Source organism: Mixophyes fleayi, chromosome 3, assembly GCF_038048845.1.
Source record: "Mixophyes fleayi isolate aMixFle1 chromosome 3, aMixFle1.hap1, whole genome shotgun sequence".
Classification (NCBI taxonomy): domain Eukaryota; kingdom Metazoa; phylum Chordata; class Amphibia; order Anura; family Limnodynastidae; genus Mixophyes; species Mixophyes fleayi.
The window spans coordinates 4,456,673-4,477,320 of NC_134404.1; the positions used below are offsets into that span (position 1 = coordinate 4,456,673).

General features: G+C 39.4%; 1 long non-coding RNA gene across 1 annotated transcript; it reads right to left on the minus strand.

Moving 5' to 3' along the window:
* Positions 1-11,523: 11,523 nt before the first annotated feature.
* LOC142142579 (uncharacterized) lies at positions 11,524-15,743 on the minus strand. Its single transcript, XR_012689223.1, has 2 exons — positions 15,623-15,743; positions 11,524-11,654 (listed from the first exon to the last, which is right to left on the minus strand). It is a non-coding gene; the product is annotated as an uncharacterized LOC142142579 (long non-coding RNA).
* Positions 15,744-20,648: the final 4,905 nt, after the last annotated feature.

Below are 20,648 nucleotides of genomic sequence, written 5' to 3' on the forward strand. Positions count from 1 at the left end.
CATAAAACAAGAGCCATGACAATATACATAGCAAATAAATAAATAAATAAATAAATAATAAATAAGAAAGAACACCACTACAGTGGCATGCAACACAGGGTGACCCATGTGGAGATAAAACTGGGTTCCACAAGCCAATTAGGCCCCTGAGGAAAATAAATAGAAGATCCCTCCGCGCCTCCTTTTAACAAGACAAGCAACACACGTCATGGGTCAGCCTAACCAATTCGCATCAAATAAGCCTAGAGCGCTATGGATGGCCGAACATACCTTTTGAAAACACTTTTACCCCCACCTATCCGAGCCATAAAAATCTGCTCCAGAACATCCTCCTCAGCTGTTACTGTATCCGCTGGGATTAAGTCCCATAATCTGCCTTATTCAGGCCGAGCCTAACAACACAATTCTTAAAGACAGCGGAAAACTGGAACTTCATAAGAGGGTAACCATCACTGTTCCTAATTACCACCAGGGCAGGGACCATATCTCTAAACAACCTTCTTAGCTCAACTGGGCAAACTGCAATATCCAGATTTCGATGCAAGCTAATCCACCACCTTCTACCAAACGTGTCAGTCTGAGATCTATGAATCTTACAAGCTATGCTATCGTTCTGAACCATAACATTCTCGTGAAGTAACCCAGACCCACTTGCAAATTTAGAAGAAGCCACCAACTCACTTATTCTGAAAGCTACAAAAAAAGGCCATTGCAAAAGCCACCCGAAACAAAGCAGTCTCAAACGCATCGTTAGCAACGCAGAGCCGATACCATATATGGCTGTGATTTACCCGCATGAAAACAATGCCACACAAAAAACAGTATGCCTGCCAATCAGTCTACCTCCAGCCTCCCTTGATGAACAAAGCCCTTCCCCAGGACTACCAAGCCCACTCATATTTCTTCAAGGTGCCCTTCGCTATCGAATGTCTTGCAAGCTCCTCTATACCAGCCTAATAATCCACCAGTCCAATTCAGGGCATGAAACACAAACAATCATTAGCATCAGGGGCTAGTGAATGAAACTTCTGCCAATCAAATATAGACAAAGCCTCTGCAAACCCATTAGCAGACCCAGGTACCTGCCTTGCCCCAAAGATAATGTTAAACATTAAGCATTTAAAAACCAAATGTCTTGATAACCTCAAAGCCAGCGGGGAGGTAGCCTTTTGATTATGGATAGCATGCACAACCACCATATTATCACACCAGAAAATTATGCTTCCATTGCTAAGGCAATCACCCCATCATCATCATCAACAGAAGCTATTTATATCCCACCAATTCCATTGCCACAATAATTGGAAACAATTCCAACAAGAAGAGATTCCCTGTGAGACCCTCCTGCCACCAAGAAAGGGGCCATGATGCCGCACACCACTCCCTGTCCAGGTAAGCACTAAACCTAGAAGAATCGGCTGCATTCGTACACAGTTGAAGCTCATTATTATTGGCGGCAGGTGAAGTCCACAAACAAACCCCATTAACATTCTCCAAGAACAGGAGCCACATAACCAAATCGTCTCTAATCTCCCCAAGTATCCTTACAAAATGACGGTCTTTCATAACACCATCTGCAGCTCTCTCCAACTTCCAAAAAAACCCTATCCATGGGGATAACACAACAAGCAAAATTAAGCAGGCCAAGCAGTGATTGAACTGCACCTTACACTCACCCTGAATTGAGTCAATCACACCCTTTATCTAGCCACTTACTCATAGGAAGCCACAACACGCTGCTCCAGTGTCAATTTCAAAATCTAGGTATAACAACTTCTCCTGCAAACAAAACCCAATATATCTCAAGGAAGATGGATGCAAAGGCAGTAGCCTGAATGCTGATTCAATAGCAAATTTCGCCAGCAACGCTCCAGCCCTGCAACATGCACTGTCAACAAACCGTCTTCAAAGGATTGATATCCCACCGAGCACTCAAATTCAACCACTGCATCATTCACAGACATACCATGCGGGTGAGACAGATGCTGGAACAGCCTAAATTTACCCACTACCTTCTTTGGTACCATCCCCACCAGGGAAATAACCAAAGCCTGAATCGGAGGGACAGAAAAAGGGGGGCCACACATTCAACTCAATAACACTTCCCCCTCCCCATGCTACACAGGCATGCCTAAACCCACAAGCCACACCTCTGTCACCATGACCTCCATTGTAGGCAAAATATTCACCTCAAAAGGGCTGACCATATCTATTCGGGGGCTGTCTCCGCCTCAACACACTCACATCACTCACTCTCAATCTAGGCTGAGTAACCTTTAGCCTCACTTCCACGTCCTTACCACCCAGATCCATCACCACAGACCATCCTTCTTTCTGTGAAATGTCTCCTCATATCACCTCTACATGTTGCCTCTAGAGCAAATATACATACCCTGAATCAAGTATTTATGTTTGATAACATGCATGTGCTCCTCCTGCCTGCTCTCCAGGAAACCAGCCTCCAACCTTCTATAGGTCTCCTCACCCACACCAGAGCGTGACCTTGCAGCTGCCAAAGCACCAATTGCCTTGCTAGTGATGGCACACATGTCCACAAATCGTCTCGTGTGCATCTTACACGCACCTTGCCTCTCATGCCCCTCAAGACGACTGTATTGGAACAGCGCACCACGTCATCATATTTTCCTGCACTTGGAGCTGTCACTTTCACTCCCTGCCCCATGGCGGGTACCACACAAATTCCTCTCCTGCAACCTTAATAACCTCGTGTCCGAACTTCTGGACCTAGCTGGAACCTCATCTCAGAGGAAGAAGAGCCTGAATCAGAGCTAACCAGCCATCCTACTGGCATGCTCACCGACTGATTCACATCCACCACCGTCCACTCGTGATGGCAGCCCTGCATCGGCTGTAGATGCGGCTTCCGCACAAGTAGTGCGCCCTCACCGATACCAGAGCGTGAGCTCGCTGCTGCCAAAGCATCTTTACCTTGCGAATGATTGCACACATACCACCAATCCTCCCATGCGGATCTGACCACAAACCTTACATCCAATGTCCTTCAGGAAGGCTGTATTAGAACCGCGCATCATATCATGACCCGGTACTCTGCCCAGGGAGTTGCCACTTGCAACCCCAGCCCGGTGGTGGGTACCGCCTAATTTACTCTTCAGCAGCCTTACAACCTTGCGCCCAAACTTCTGAGCCTCACTCTCAGAGGAAGACTGAATCAGAGCTATCACCAGATACCACTGGCATGCTCATCACCGGCCATCAGTAATGATGACCCCGGAGTAGACTTGACTGAGGCTTCCGCAAAGAAGCATGCCTGGCCCGAGTCCTGATGCCATATGCCTTGCCGAACCTGCAGAGAAGGAAACAGAGAGCTCCCTGGACCAGGAATCGCAATCCCTGCAACCAATCACAGTGCCAAATTATGTTCTAATGAACCGGGTTTAGTAATCGCAATCGGACTTTACTAAATTTGAAGCAACCGTGCAGGGAGAGACTCAAGAACCTACCAGGGAGGACGCATGACCCTGCCCCTGGCCCACCAGCCACCATCTGCACGTCGAATGATCCCAATGGCACTGAAGGGGTTAACGCAGATACCTGCATGCCCTGAAATAAACCGAAGAAACTAAAACTGTGGAAGAATAAACCTTGTGGTTAAACCTAGATTACTGGGACAAGCAGGGACAGAAAAGCAGGACCATAAGCAGAGGGGGGGGGGGGGGGGTTAGTTAGCAAGAAGGAAGCTCAGAAGGTGGGCACGAAATTGTGTAAGGAAAAGGAGGGAGGCATTGGACATGCAGAACTCAGCCGGATCTAATGCTCTGCTGGGGAAATTAGGGATGAGAGAAGGCCCTATTTCTGCTGTGTTTGACAGTATAAATTGTAATTTACCATTTATCACACTTATGACATATTTATCACATTAAATAATGCCACAACCTAGGGAACCATCCAAATTGTTGCACTTGTTTATTTCAAATATTGTGACATTTTCATATTTTTAGAGGAAATGTGACCTTCTGTGAGGTGTTATTTTATTGTAATGACTATTTTAGATATAGAGTCAAATATGGAACTAGTAAACCTTGTATCTATTCACATTAGTGACATGTATTTTGCTAGAGTTTTAAATGCTAGTACAATGTAACAGGGGTCTGTAAACAAACTGAGGGGAAGATTCAACAGAAACAGCAATAAGGAAAGACACACAGAGGAGAGAGAATAGACAAATAAATACAGTACCAACAATAGAAAAAACACTTCCACCGTATATTCTCACCAGGTCAGCAGAGCAGGAAACACTCCAGACTGCAAGAGGAAGTTATCTGTTCTTCCCATACCTTATAAGCCTTCCTGAAATATAAGCCTTCCCCTTATATCCCTTCTGACTGGCTGACTCACTTCCCACTACACACAGTTAAATTATACTTTTCTATCTTGCAATACCTTATACTTTTCATCTACATGCACCTTCAGTGTTTATATTACTTCGGGCTAATTCCAGCCCTCTGTTGGCCTTCTTGAATATATTTTCTGGATCACGTTTAGGCATAGATTTTCATTATCTAATCTAACAAACCTCTCACATTAAGGGGATCAATATATGAAGCAGTTTCAAAATCCGAATGTTCGGCCATTAACAGCAATAACGTCTCCCTAAGTTATTTTGAATATTTCACATGTTCCTCACTTCCAGCTCAGTGACCCCTTTTGACGGATATAGTCTATCTGATGACTTAGTTTGAGCCCCCTTAATACTAAGGACTGGAAGCTACCGCACAAAATACCCTTATTGTAATCTAAGACTGCTCTTTATTACAGTAATTGAGATATTAGACATTATCCTAAGGGTCTAATGATGATACATGTTAGGACAGGTCAGTGGGGTCCATGCTGTATTCATTAACACTACATCAGAGTACTGCTATATTATAACCAGTCATGTTATACAGCTCTGTGTGATCCATCATTCATTATTACTACATCCCAGTACTGCCATATTATACCCAGGCTCTGTGTGATCCATCATTCATTGTTACTACACCTGAGTACTGTCATATTATACTCAGTATCTGTGCGATCCATCATTCATTGTTACTACACCTGAGTACTGCCATATTATACCCAGGCTCTGTGTGATCCATCATTCATTGTTACTATACCTGAGTACTGCCATATTATACCCAGGCTATGTGTGATCCATCATTCATTGTTACTACACCTGAGTACTGCCATATTATACCCAGGCTCTGTGTGATCCATCATTCATTGTTACTACACCTGAGTACTGTCATATTATACCCAGGCTCTGTGTGATCCATTATTTATTGTTACTACACCTGAGTTCTACTATATTAAACCCAGTCTCTGTGTGATCCATCATTCATTGTTACTACACCTGAGTACTGTCATATTATACCCAAGCTCTGTATGATCCATCATTCATTGTTACTACACCTGAGCACTGCCATATTATACCTAGGCTCTGTGTTATCCATCATTCATTGTTACTACACCTGAGTACTGTCATATTACACCCAGGCACTGTGTGATCCATCATTCATTGTTACTACACCTGAGTACTGCCATATTATACCCAGGCTCTGTGTTATCCATCATTCATTGTTACTACACCTGAGTACTGCCATATTATACCTAGGCTCTGTGTTATCCATCATTCATTGTTACTACACCTGAGTACTGTCATATTATGCCCAGGCTCTGTGTGATCCATCATTCATTGTTACTACACCTGAGTACTGCCATATTATACCCAGGCTCTGTGTTATCCATCATTCATTGTTACTACACCTGAGTACTACTATATTATACCCAGGCTCTGTGTTATCCATCATTCATTGTTACTACACCTGAGTACTGTCATATTATGCCCTGGCTCTGTGTGATCCATCATTCATTGTTACTACACCTGAGTACTGCCATAGTATACCTAGGCTCTGTGTTATCCATCATTAATTGTTACTACACCTGAGTACTACTATATTATACCCAGGCTATGTGTTATCCATCATTCATTGTTACTACACCTGAGTACTGTCATATTATGCCCAGGCTCTGTGTGATCCATCATTCATTGTTACTACACCTGAGTACTGCCATATTATACCTAGGCTCTGTGTTATCCATCATTCATTGTTACTACACCTGAGTACTACTATATTATACCCAGGCTCTGTGTTATCCATCATTCATTGTTACTACACCTGAGTACTGTCATATTATGCCCTGGCTCTGTGTGATCCATCATTCATTGTTACTACACCTGAGTACTGCCATATTATACCTAGGCTCTGTGTTATCCATCATTAATTGTTACTACACCTGAGTACTACTATATTATACCCAGGTTCTGTGTGATCCATCATTCATTGTTACTACACCTGAGTACTGTCATATTATGCCCTGGCTCTGTGTGATCCATCATTCATTGTTACTACACCTGAGTACTGCCATATTATACCTAGACTCTGTGTTATCCATCATTAATTGTTACTACACCTGAGTACTACTATATTATACCCAGGTTCTGTGTGATCCATCATTCATTGTTACTACACCTGAGTACTGTCATATTATGCCCAGGCTCTGTGTGATCCATCATTCATTGTTACTACACCTGAGTACTGCCATATTATACCTAGACTCTGTGCGATCCATCATTCATTGTTACTACACCCCAGTACTGCCATATTATACCCAGTCAATGTGTGATCCATCATTCATTGTAAATAGGCAGTGGAGGATCTGCAGTGCTCCCAGCAGTGTCCTTCAGTAGACTAATGGGGAGTGTAGAACTGTTACTTTAGTCTCTATGTTTGTGAATGTAATTTTTTTTTCTTTCACACAAAATACTAATAGTTTTGGAAGAAATAATATAGTAGGAATGATGTAAATTGTACAAATAAAACAAAAATATAAAATATGTCCCTATGGAATAATATTTTGTAAACAAAAAAAAAAGAAGTTAAATCATCGTCATCATCAACATTTATTTATATAGCGCCAGAAAATTCCGTAGCGCTTTACAATTGGGAACAAACACTTATAAGACAATACTGGGTAATACATACAGACAGAGAGGTAAGAGAACCCTGCTCACAAGCTTACAATCTATAGGACAATGGGAGTTAGAAACACAAGGGCATGTGCTACATCATATTGCACAATGGACCAGCCAGACTGCAAAAGTAAAAGTACTGAGTGGGCTATGTGTGTTTCAATGTTGGTCAGAAGGTTGTTGTCTTGCGTTAGCAGTGTAGAGGATGGTAATAGGGTAATCTAGGGAAATTAAGATAATGGTTGAGGAATATCATAACCTTTTCTGAAGAGGTGGGTTTTCAGTGAACGCTTGAAGGTTTGAGGACTAGAGGAAAGTCTTACTGTGCGTGGGAGGGAATTCCACAAAGTATGTGCAGCCCGGAAAAAATCCTGTAACCGAGAATGGGAGGATGTGATGAGAGCGGAGGAGAGACGTAGATCTTGTGCAGAACGGAGGTGTCGAGTAGGGAGATATTTCGAGACAAGTGAGGAAATGTATGTCGGTGCAATTTTTTTGATGGCCTTGTATGTTAGTAGAATAATTTTATATTGGATTAGTTGAAATACAGGCAGCCAATGTAGAGACTGACAGAGTGGCTCAGCAGAGGAATAACGGTTTGTAAGGAAAATCAGTCTAGCCGCTGTGTGCAAAATAGATTGTAGGAGTTCAAGTCTGACTTTGGGAAGACCAGTAAGGAAGGAATTGCAATAGTCGATGCAGGAGATGATGAGTGCATGAATTAATGTTTTTGCGGTGTCTTGTGTCAGATATGTGCGTATTCTGGAAATGTTCTTTAGGTGTATGTAACATGATTTAGATATAGAGTTGATGTGGGGAATAAACGACAGTTGTGAATCAAGGATTACACCTAGGCAACGAGCTTGCGGGGTGGGATTTATGGTCATGTTATCGACAGAAATAGAAATGTCAGGCAGGAAGCTTCTGTTTTTGGGTGGGAATATTATTAATTCAGTTTTTGAATGATTGAGTTTGAATTGGCGATAAGACATCCAAGATGAAATGGCAGAAAGACCGTCAGTAACGTGAGACAACACAGATGGTGAAAGATCAGGAGAGGATAGCTAAATTTGTGTATCATCCGCATAGAGATGATACTTAAATCCATAGAAGCTTATTAGTTTTCCAAGAGAAGTGGTGTAGATAGAGAATAGCAGAGGACCTAGGACTGAGCCTTGTGGAACTCCAACTGATAAAAGAAAGCGGAGCAGAGGTGAATCCAGAGAAATTAACATTGAAAGAGCGATTAGATAGGTAGGATGAGAACCAGGATAGGCCAGTGCCTTCAAGACCTAGGGATTGTAGCGTTTGTATAAGGAGAGAGTGGTCAACAGTGTGAAATGCAGCAGAGAGATCCAGGAGAATTAGAAGAGAGTATTGGTTATTATTTTTTGCTGTGATCAAATCATTGACAACTTTGGTCAGTGCAGTCTCTGTGGAGTGTTGAGAGCGAAAGCCTGACTGAAGAGGATCCAATAGGTTGTTTGCTGTAAGAAAGTGTGTGAGGCGAGTGTAGGCAATTCTCTCAAGAAGCTTGGAGGGGCATGGGAGCTGGGAGATGGGGCGGTAATTTATGAGAGAGTTAGGGTCAGAATTCTGTTTTTTTAAAATGGGAGTAATCACTGCATGCTTGAATAGTGATGGAAAAATACCAGTAGAAAGAGATAGATTACAGATTTTAGTTAGAGGGGGAATGAGCACAGGAGACAGGGACATACCCATTTTTGAGGGAATGGGATCAGGAGGACAGGAGGTAGAGTAGGAAGATGAGAAGAGAGTAGAAACTTCCTCTTCATTTGTGGGATCAAATGAAGAGAGAGTGTCAGAGGATGCTACAAAGGAATTGAGCAGATTGCTTGTCAAGGGAGATGATACCATTTTAAGCCTGATCTTATCAATTTTGTCCTTGAAATAGGTAGCAAGATCCTGTGCACTGATGTTAGTTGGAGGATTTGGGGCAGGAGGATTCAGAAGAGAGTTAAATGTTTCCTTAGGTGAACAGAACAAAACATAACTATCACTGTTATATCCCATCTCATTAAAACCATGTCCGTTGTCTGTGATAAGCAATGTAATCAATATCTTGTGTACAGGATTCTAGAATAATAATCTATACTACTATTTGTAGAAGGGTCATATAATAAACATTGTGTATCAGGAACTATCCAGTGACCTGTCAGCCTGTGGGCTTTAGGTACAGATGAGCGAATCTGCAGTGTGATATTTCATGAAAACAGGTGACTTTCCGGTCTTCCATGCCATGTTGTGCTGCACTGTACTTTCTAAATTCACATTTCACAAAATGTATAGATGACGTTGGTTAGTTCATTCGGCTGCGTAGTGTGTGTTGGAATATGATTGGGAACAAATTAGTTTGTTTAATGTGTGAAATTTTTCAGCCGAATATAAAACAATTTGAACAGTTTTGAACACGTTGTGCATCAGCATCTCTACAGCTTTATGTCACCAGATACCCCCAAAACGTCGCCATAGACTCGGGTATCACTCATGATACTTCTATGGATAACAGACGTATCTTTTAGTAGGAAACAACACAAAGACAGTTTTCTTACTAAGAGCTGGGCCTGGCAGTGAAATCGGTTCTCTTTATCCTGAGATAGGTTTCTTGGGTGACCCAATCTCTGAGTAGGTGCCACGTGGTAAGACTCTGCTTTGTTACCAGTTGTGCATACGATGTGACATACCACAGGGCTGTACAAATACTGGTCACCATGACCTTGTACATGAACAATAGGAGAATCACACAGTCAGTTTCTAGTTAGATAGTTTTAACTCTTTCAATAATAATTTAACACTGGGTGATTAGCAGGTTACTTTTGCTAGTAGTAATAATAATAATAATGAGAAAGGAAAATAATAATAAAGTATATTCTTCATAATATATATGCAGCTAAGATAAATCCATGGCCTTACTTTGTTCATTCAATCTGCATGTATGCCCAGCCCATGCCCCCAAACTTCCATAGAGATGAACAGTGCCAAGGAAGTGAACGGTGCTACTGGTACAACTGCAGACGTCAATGTACGCCGAGGAGTAAGAGCCATCACTTGTATCCTCACATTCTGTTGTGCGAGCAGGAACTTATTAGTTATTTATGTACAGGACTATTGTGTAATAATGTCACTATACAGATTGTATAGGTATGATTACTGATAGAATGCCTGTGGCTGGATAACTTATAAATAACTTATTTGTGGCTGGATCATGTAGAAATAATTTATTGTAGAAATGTATTTCAATTAGTAGTGCAGGCACCAATGTATATATTTGCAAATTCCACTTATCATATTACATTGGGATGTGTTTTGTATGGAAATGTCTTGTTTGGGGTTGTAACTTTTCTTTGGGAATTCTCAAGTTAGCATATTCGTGGAGGTGATGTGTTTTTGAAGCTGTCTAGAGACAGGTAAAATCATGCTATTTAGACCTATTCATCACTCAGTGCCACAAACGTCTGTTTAGCCTGTATTCACAACATTGGGCAGCTGCCTTCCTGTCTGGTGTGGCTGCATCTCATGATAATACAAGCAACAAATTTTAGCATAGAAAGGAGTAGTGTAAATATTGTTAACTTTGCATTGCATGTAAATCCATGTTTGGGAAAAAATATTGCACCCTGATACTAAAAATAACCCATATGTGATGGGCCGGGGAGGATCAGGGGGTGGTTTTACCCCCTGCCAGGAGTTATGTCAGAACTGTAAAAAAGGGGGCTGTTTGAGCATGTAATGTTCATACCATCTGTACCTTTTTGGATGTAACTAGTACCTTCAACTTGTGACTGTGAACTGTCCTTGTTAGGACAACTTGAGATTGTAAAACATCATTTTGCTTCAAGAACCTGCTTTGATGACTACTTAATCTGCTGTAAATTCCTGTGACCTACAGATTAGACCCAAATCTATTTAAAAAAAAAAAGTAAGTAAGGAAAGTAAGGCAAAAAAAGGAATAAATGTTCTCCGGGACAAACCATGTTACAATACAAGGGGTGTAAATTAGTTTATTTTTTTGCATATAAGTTAAATACTGTTTGCATTTTCATCTAGCACACAAGTACTTGATAGCTTTATTTTTAGACTGAAATTTAAAGGGAATCTAGGACATGCCCTACCCCAACTATATATCTCTCCCCACATTTTAAATTTACCTCCCCTTCCAATGCAACATGGTTTTGCCTAAGTGAAAAGTTACTAATTCTTTATGCTTTGCTCTCCTTAATGACTCAGGCCCACTGGGTAGATGAGGTCACTATATCTAGTGTTGCATAAATGGGTCTACATATCCCTATAGTTATATTTACATGTATATCACTCAGTACATCTGATTACTGAATATAGAGGATTAATAATGAATATGTTATGACGCTCATGTAAATTTCAGTTATTAAAAGCTGTTTTTAAGTCAGTAACTTGTTTAATAGGAGAAAACACAGAGAGACAGCTGTATACATTAAATTGCTCTGTTTATTGTTGTATACAAGATATATAAGCAGCGGCTGCTGGGTGATGTGTAGCAGCTCTCCGGCTGTAGAGGATTAATGACGTGGCCTCCTGTGTTCTGTGCTGATAGATCATCAAGCTGTGTATATGAGAGACATTGAACGTACAGGGTTAGACAGTATGGCCGTGATTCATCTTCAAGCACAATGGTAATACAACTTGCATGTAAAGAAACCACATGTAACTTGCACGCATGTATTCTATGCAAGCGGATCTCAAGAAATGTTTCCATTTGAATCTGGTTATAAGTACACGCTACATGTTACTTGCTATATCCAGACAGACAGATCAGACTGCAGGACCTGCACTTGCATATGTGCAATATAAAGTCCAATCAGAATACAAGCAAAATAACATATCTTATAAAATGAATTAACAACTCTTAATACAATAATTAATGAACATGTTTCAAAATATTTTTTAAATGAAATACATAAGTAAAGATGTTCTAAATATGTAATGTACATCAAATGTATCTTTATCATTTCTCTTACTTGTGAACACATGTTTGTTATACATACGTGTAGTCATCACTATCAATGGGCACTTACACCTGTATCTGGTGCAAGTGATACAACATACATACACATACAAGTTATCCCGTGCATGATACTCATGCATTCTAGTCAAATCAAGCTACTTAAGGTGTTAAAAAGGTTCTTGTCATGCATTTGGGGCTAGCCCAGGCCTCCTCAGGGGAAGAGCGTTACTTCCCGACGCAAGCGCCCTTTTTTAACGTGGTTTTGTCACATGTCACCACCTCATCATTTTTCTCCATCACCTCATCCTTCATCTTCATCGCCACATCCTTCATCAAGCTACTTAAGGTGTTAAAAACTCCCCACTGTCACCCCCGGCAACCACCAACCACTCCCAACTGTCACTTCTCCTTCAAGAAATATATAGGTCAGTGTATAACTCTGCCCAGCAGGTGGCGCTGCAGCTTGTTTTTTTGTTTTTCCACACACGCCACTAGGCATTTATATAGTAGATACTGAAGAGATGCCCAAATCTTGAGTCAGATGCAATTGTGTGCACTCGAACCCCACAGACCATATAAGCTACTGCTTTAATTAAACTTCATATATATCTTAAATACGTCAAGGCAATAATGGGACATCAGATTTGTCTTTATTACATGTGTTAGTTTGTGTTTGTGAAGGGTTTTATTACATTGGGATTTGTGGGTATCCATTGTCAAATTACAGTACAATATCCAGGTACCAGCCCTGGCAAAAAGTATTTCCTGTTGTTGAAGAATAGGGTTATCCTAGGAAATTCCACATATGTGTAAGTAATTGAAATGTGCACCCTTCAATCTAATTTAAATATATTTTCAGCCAGTCTGGAATTGCCTGATCCTCTCTCCAATTACTGTCGTTGGGAGATCCAAACATTTGCACATCTGTCAGACACTGTCATAGTTGATTAGTTGTAAAAAGATATATGTCCTTCATTTCCAATTTTCCTTCTCAAAATCACCAGTTGAGGAAGGCAAAAAAAAACCATAAGACTAGTCCAATTCCTTTCTGACCCCATAGCAGAAAATTCCCCGAATAAACATGTTATACCATATTATAAATGCCAGTAGCCTTGTCAGTTCTGATCCTTTACAAAAATGTCCAATACTTTCTTTAATGTCTACCGATACAAGTGATAAATAATGATCAATGAGTCATAAATTTACAAAGCAGTGTATTAAGTGTAATATATCTTAATTTTAATTGCAAATGTATTGTGCATGTAAGTGAGAGATACTGGGTTTGGCTACTGTCAGCAGAGTAAGACTGCCCAGCCTCAATGAACACAAATTTCAGTGAATAGCTGACCACACATTTGTAAGTGAATAGATGGTTTATTGTGATGCAATACAACTTTGTATCAGATTTGTAGACACATAGGGCCTGAGTCATTAAGGAGAGCAAAGCATAAAAAAGGAGTAACATTTGCACCTGGGCAAAACCATGTTGCATTGGAGGGGGAGGTAAATTTAAAATGTGGGGACAGATTCATAGTTGGGGTAGGACATGTCCTAGATCAACTTTAAATTTCAGTGTAATAATAAAGCTATCAAGTATGTGTGTGCTAGATGAAAAAACAGCCAGTATTTAACTTATGTGCAAAATAATAAACTAATTTGCACCCCTTTCATTGTAACATGGTTTGTCCCAGAGAACATTTACTCTTTTTTTTGCCTTAATGACTCAGGCCCATATACTGTAACATCTTATGAAACCTTATGTGGAGAAGAACAATATTTATACTATTTTCAGTAAAATGCTGATTATCTGTATATGCTGAATTCACACTTTATTGAAAATTTTCGTCTCGTGAATATTGTATGCTATGCCCTAAAGTTGTTAGTTACAGATATGTTAGTATGTTAGTTACATATAAGCTTTAGACTTCATTGTAGACCTGTACGCTATTACATATCCCTTGTTGTTGCTGTCTCCAGAGAAGAATGTAAGTCTGCAAAAAGAGATGCTTCTGTGTTGTCCAGTCATTACGTCAAATGTGATTAAAAGGCTCAAGTTCCCCAGTGTCACAGTCAGTACAGTAAATAAACATTTTCATAGTTGAAGAATAAATCTCCTCTTCCTACCTCAAGGGGTGTCCTGTTGTCCTGTACTGTATGGATCATTATTATATTTATACACAGTCATTATAACCACCCATTGTCTCTTCTCTATTTTAAATAAACTTGGATAAAAATGAAGCCGCTCTTCTCTGATATTTCTTTTCAATAAACCATCTGAACTGTGTATTTAAGATGAAATTTCACCAATGCCTTATAAAGGGGTGAAGTTATAATTTTTTTGGAGCCTAGGACCATTTAAATAAAAAAAAACACTGATCCATCCATCCATCCAAGTTTTAAATAAAGGCTCAAAATATCGAGAGTTTTAGTGGAGAGAAAAAGGTTTTAAGTAGGGTGATATAATTTAAGCACTCTGGTCATGTAAAGCACATTTCCACCTTCTTCTAAGTAATTTTTGAAAAATGTGCTGATGCAGTTTTAGTGCAGATAGATATAGTCCAAAGGGATGTTTGGCTTAAAGATAAAAACAAAGTTATAGACAGAGGTAGGATTAACATAAACTGAGCAATTACAGAGTTCAAACATTCTTTATTTGATTTCTCACACAAACTTGTGGATATGAGGGAGCAGGCTGAGGCAATGATTTTTTTGGAAGGGGCTATCAATATTTTTATTTTTATTAATTGGTTTACAGTGCACGTTGGAAAGACCAGCTGATTGGTGAAAATGCAATTGTCAATGTGTTAAAAAGCTTGGCGTGGGTACAAGGGAGACCCTGATCATGGGACAGAGCTAACTCAGATACTAAATATTTAAAAGTGCCAGTTGTAGTCTGGCTGGTAAGGCCAAGCAGTGGTCTTGGTAAACTTGTAAATGTTGTCAGCACTTGTCCTAAACACTGCATATATGTGGGTATCTAGGAGATTTAAAACATGAGGTATTGGTTCATATTTTAATGCAAACCTTTAAGCCTGCATCCCAGCGTCAAGGGCACCTCATTGTATGCAGGTCCTACAATGACTCATATGCTTTTTACACCATTAAAATGCAGTTATAATCAGATGCTCTCACCTCCCAGGTACAGGGGCTTACATCTAGCCAGGGCTGGTGCAAGGGGTGTAAATTAGTTTATTATTTTGCACATAAGTTAAATACTGTCTTTTTTTTCATGTAGCACACAAATATCAACCTTAAATTTCAGTGTACAAATAAGCTATCAAGTATGTGTGCGCTACATGAAAAAAAAAAACAGTATTTAACTTATGTGCAAAATAATAAACTAATTCCCAGTCCTTGAATTATAACATGGATTTGTCCAGAAAACTTAAGCAAGAAAACTTACTCAATTTCTTGCCTAAGTTCCTTATTGAATCAGGTCCGGTGTTTTTCCACCATAAAAATACTGTGTGTATTTAATATGAGTTCATTATTTTGTAGATTAATGACAGATCTGAACATCTCATCCTCTTTATATGTGTGTTACCCCCGTACTGAACCCCACTTACCAATAGGATCTCTGCATTGCATGTGACAGGCGTAGTTACAGCACTTCTGTGCCCCATTACAATCCCAGTCAGTTTTACATGTTGGCTTAGGGCTTTCTTTACATAATTCCATTGGGGGAACCTGACACCTTCCTGGCTTTTCACCTAGACAGAAAGATTCCTGATTACATATTGGTTATATTTTGCAGGTAATACTGATATATGGAGAGAAGAAAACATATAAGCAGTGATATTTCTTGAGCTTTCCAGAACCTTAGAGATTTTATTAACGTTTAATCTCAAAGTGCATCTATGTTATAGTAATGATTAGTAGAATAAAACATATGTCAATCATTCTGTGGAAAATGAACCTTTACAAATGAAGATGATAGTTTAGTAACATTTTTGCTAAATAATAATAATAATATAGATTAATCTATAAATGTTGTGAACATAGAGAGCTTGCAGTTATTTATAAGGGATAAATCATAACTGCAGTGTAAATAGGTTATCTCAAATGAATCCATGGATCAACTGAGCTGTTAAAGTGTAAAGTGTGAAGACAGAGAGTCTGATGTAAATGTATTTGATGGCTTTGCACATCCCAGTGTGAGAAGATAACCATGTCACCTGTAGCAGCTTCAAAGATCTCTTGCTGTTAGTCTTGGACACTTGAATATACTTTGTGGGGTCGATCACAGCTGGAGATCCTTGTAGGCAGCATGTGAAAGCCTATACAGGTATATAGAAATATGAGCTGCAAAAGGAAAATTCCTTCATAGTTCATATTTTGGGGAATCCGGGTGTCACTACATGCTGAGGAGCAGGAATCACACCAGGGTTGTGAATTACAGGTACGGGGGTATTTAGGAACAGCTAAACTCACATATCCTTGGAAAAGTTATGTCACATTGTCAAATGCCATCATGTTTGGTTTTAAAAGATGGACAGAGTCATCAGGGATTCTTAATAATAAAATTGGATAGATGTGACGCTTTACCAAAAAGTTAGATCACATAGTAGAATTGGTTAGTAAATCAGGCAACATGCAAATGGTGATTGGAAAAAGTGTCGTAGGCCACAACCCCTGGGGGCAGGTACAGGTCTTTAAAATGCTGAGGTGAGACACAGAAAAGGATCAGACTTTTTGGGGAAATCAAGCCACATTGATAAGCTGTCCATCTTCCTAGCCAATTCCCCATGGCACAGATTATACAACTCAAGTAAGTGCTATTCTTAATGTAATCCCTTTTATTTTAAACTGTTTTGCTTATTATATCAATCTATTATTTGTTATTCATTAATTTTTTATCTGAATGTCCTGTACTTTTGTATATTAAATCTATAATTTAATATGTTGCGTCCTTGATATCATAACGAATCCATTAGCCTGTTAAGAAGAAAGTAGCTCGACCAAGTTAACCCTTGGAATGCTAGTGTGTGATTTGTTGATACATTTGATTAACAATCTGTGTGTGCTTGTATTTACATTTGTGTAACAGTCTGGAGGTGTGGAGAGTTAACCCTGTGTGTGCTGGTGTGGGTCTTGCTAGTCTGTGACTAGCTGGAAGCTTGTGTGCCAGTGTGGGACAGTAAATTGGGGTCCTATTGCCCGTATTCAATAAGAGGTGGCTGTACCTGAAGTGTCTGGGGGTGTGAGAGCGCTGTGTTTGGGGGCGATTCTGTAGGTCTAGAACCTGTGTGATAGGTGAGAGAGACTGAATGCTGGAATCGTGTGACCTCATACAGCAAACACCCCAAAGTCACGGCAGCTGGGAGCGTGTTCATGACAAATTGGTGGCAGCAGTGGGATGATTTAATTTCTTAGAGTATTAAGTTCATGGTTTAAGCAACTAACCCTTGCACTAATAAACTAATTGTAACCTAGAGAGGAATACAATAGTTTTACAAGGACAAAACTCAGCGCTTATTATTATTTTTAAGACATAAATGCAAATTTCCACCATGAAAATACAGTGTGAATTTAATGTGGGTTCATTATTTTGTAGAATAATGACAGATCTGAACATCTCATCCTCTTTATATGTGAGTCAACCCCATACTGAACCCCACTTACCAAAAGGATCTCTGCATTGCATGTGACAGGCGTAGTTACAGCACTTCTGTGTCCCATTACATCCCCAGTCAGTTTTACATGCTGGATTAGGGTCTTCTTTACATATTAACGGTGGGGTATCCTGACACCTTCCTGGCTTTTCACCTAGACAGAAAGATTCCTGATTACATATTGGTTATATTTTGCAGGTAATACTGATATATGGAGAGAAGAAAACATATAAGCAGTGATATTTCTTGAGCTTTCCAGAACCTTAGAGATTTCATTAACGTTTAATCTCAAAGTGCATCTATGTTATAGTAATGATTAGTAGAATAAAACATATGTCAATCATTCTGTGGAAAAATGAACCTTCACAAATGAAGATGATAGTTTAGTAACATTTTTGCTAAATAAATAATAATAACAATAATAATATAGATTAATCTATAAATGTCGTGAACATAGAGAGCTTGCCTGAAGTGTCTGGGGGTGTATATATTATGATCAAGTCTGTTAAATCATTCAAAGGATAATCATCATCATCATCATTTATTTATATAGCGCCACTAATTCCACAGCGCTGTACAGAGATCTCATTCACATCAGTCCCTGCCCCATTGGAGCTTGCAATCTAAATTCCCTAATGTAAAACACACTCACACAGATAGGGAGACAAACAGACAGGGAGAGACTAGGGTCAATTTTGATAGCAGCCAATTAACCTACCAGTATGTTTTTGGAGTGTGGGAGGAAACCGGAGCACCCGGAGAAAACCCTTGCAAACACAGGGAGAACATACAAACTCCACACAGATAAGACCATGTTTGGGAATCAAACTCATGACCCCAGTGCTGTGAGGCAGAAGTGCTAACTACTAGGCCACCATACTTCATCTATTGTAGTGTACTTACACTTATGATACCAATATATTGCATCAAGGGAGAGTGGATAGAGACAACTCTTCTGAAATCCTTTTTTGTATTTGTTCTATAATTTGTTCTTATGCAGATTAAGAAGACAGCACTTCACACCAGATGGCTTTCTAGGTCCAAGTTGTGAGATTTATCACCGGCTGACTTGTGTAATAAGGTGATTAGCCGCAGCAAGCTACTCAATCCGTGTAGTAAGAAATTGGATGGTGATATTTCACATCAAGGGAAAGTGAATAGGAAGACCTCTACTGAAATCCGTTCCTGTATGTAATATATAGATCAAAGAGACAACAGATCCATCCAGCTGACTTTCAGTGTGGTCCGATTTGTGAGATCTTTCACTCAGTGGGTATTTCTGTGTTGATCATCATTCGGATTTCACCAGCTGACGTGTGTAATAAGCTGATTAATGACAGCAAGCTCCTCGATCAGTGTGGTAAGATGTCTTAGGCCACTGAATACATCAAAGATAGTTAAGGAAATATCTGAACAGATTTAAAAGTGGAACATCTTCTAATTCCAACGTGTTTCAACCCAAATGTGGGTCTTTTCAAGGTAAGAGATAGAGACTTCCTGTCATGTTTAAATAGGGGTCTAATTAATATTATTCAACAGGGGAATGCATCCCTTAATATCACCAAAATTATATAAAACAGCAATAAAAATCATAAAAACATCTTACGTTTTACATGTTTAAAAATTACGTCTTCATTTAAATGAATTACAATGATTAACAATGATTTTGTTAAATGGATGATTTTGCCAGATTTGTAGGTATTTTCTGGTGCTGATTCCAAAAAAGAGGTCAGCATTTTTCCTAAGGGCTCCAATTTTGTTTAAAACCGACTTATTTGTTTTTTTAGATTATACATTTTGCTTAAAACAACCTGGTGTATAAGATTTTTTTTTTTTTTTTTTAATATGATTTCTTTTAGTTTCATGACTTCATACTGAGCAACTAATCATGGTAAATGCATTAGCCCTTCCCTATGAATCATTTATTTATATATATGCAGAAAATAAAGTAGATAAATCTGCTGCGCATATGATACAACTTTGAGTCAATCCTTTGATACTATATGAGTTACTCCTCCATTTTCAGTGTAAGTTTATATGTATACGGTGTAAATACTTCCACGAAATGTCTCGTAGTTGTATAAATCACTGCTGTGATTACTCAGCTTATTACACATGGCAGCCGGTGACGTCCCCTTGATGATCGCACAGTAATATACACTGCCCGAGAGATCTCACAGCTTGGACCGCGCTGAAGGTCAGCTGGAGTGAGTTGTTGTCTTCTTAATGGTCGATTTATGATTTTGCTTTGAATGATTTAACAGACTCGATCGTAATATAGACTTGACATTTAGTGATATATTTATTTCCCTATTTTAAGTGGGTGCATTTATCTATTCTATTGTTTTTGTTTATTACTTGAAATTTGAAAATTGTTGAAACATTCACCTTATTCTGCACTTGTCATGTTCTCACACTTTGCCCACAGAAGGGATTTAGGGCCTAATTCATCTTGTATCGCAATGTGAGCACAATGTGAGTGCACTTGCACACTTGTTACGCCCATTTTCAAGTACAAGCGGAGCTTAGAAATTGTTTCTACTTGAACATGAGTACACTCTGCCTTATTGTTTCTTGCCGCAGGCAGACAGAACAGACTGCAGAATACCACATGCACAATATAAAGTCCCATCAGAACGTATTTCCCCAAAAAATATTAACTACATAAATAAGTCTTAGTACTTTATTAAGTGTTAAAAATACTTTTACATTTTTCTTTTCTTTTTTTATATGAATACGGAAATCAGGATGCCTACTGTACAAAATATGCATCTTTACAGTTTCTCTTAGTTACAGACACATGTTCTGTCCGTCAGTCATCACTATCAGTTGGCTCTTACACCTGCCCTGCAGCTGGCACAAGTGATAAATACATGTCCCTCAGAGATGCCCCGAGCTTGAATCGGACTAATGTGAGTGCGCTCAGCTTTGGCATTATATTGCCTGCGTTCTTCAGACCCTTCCCTCCCCTGTTCCTCCC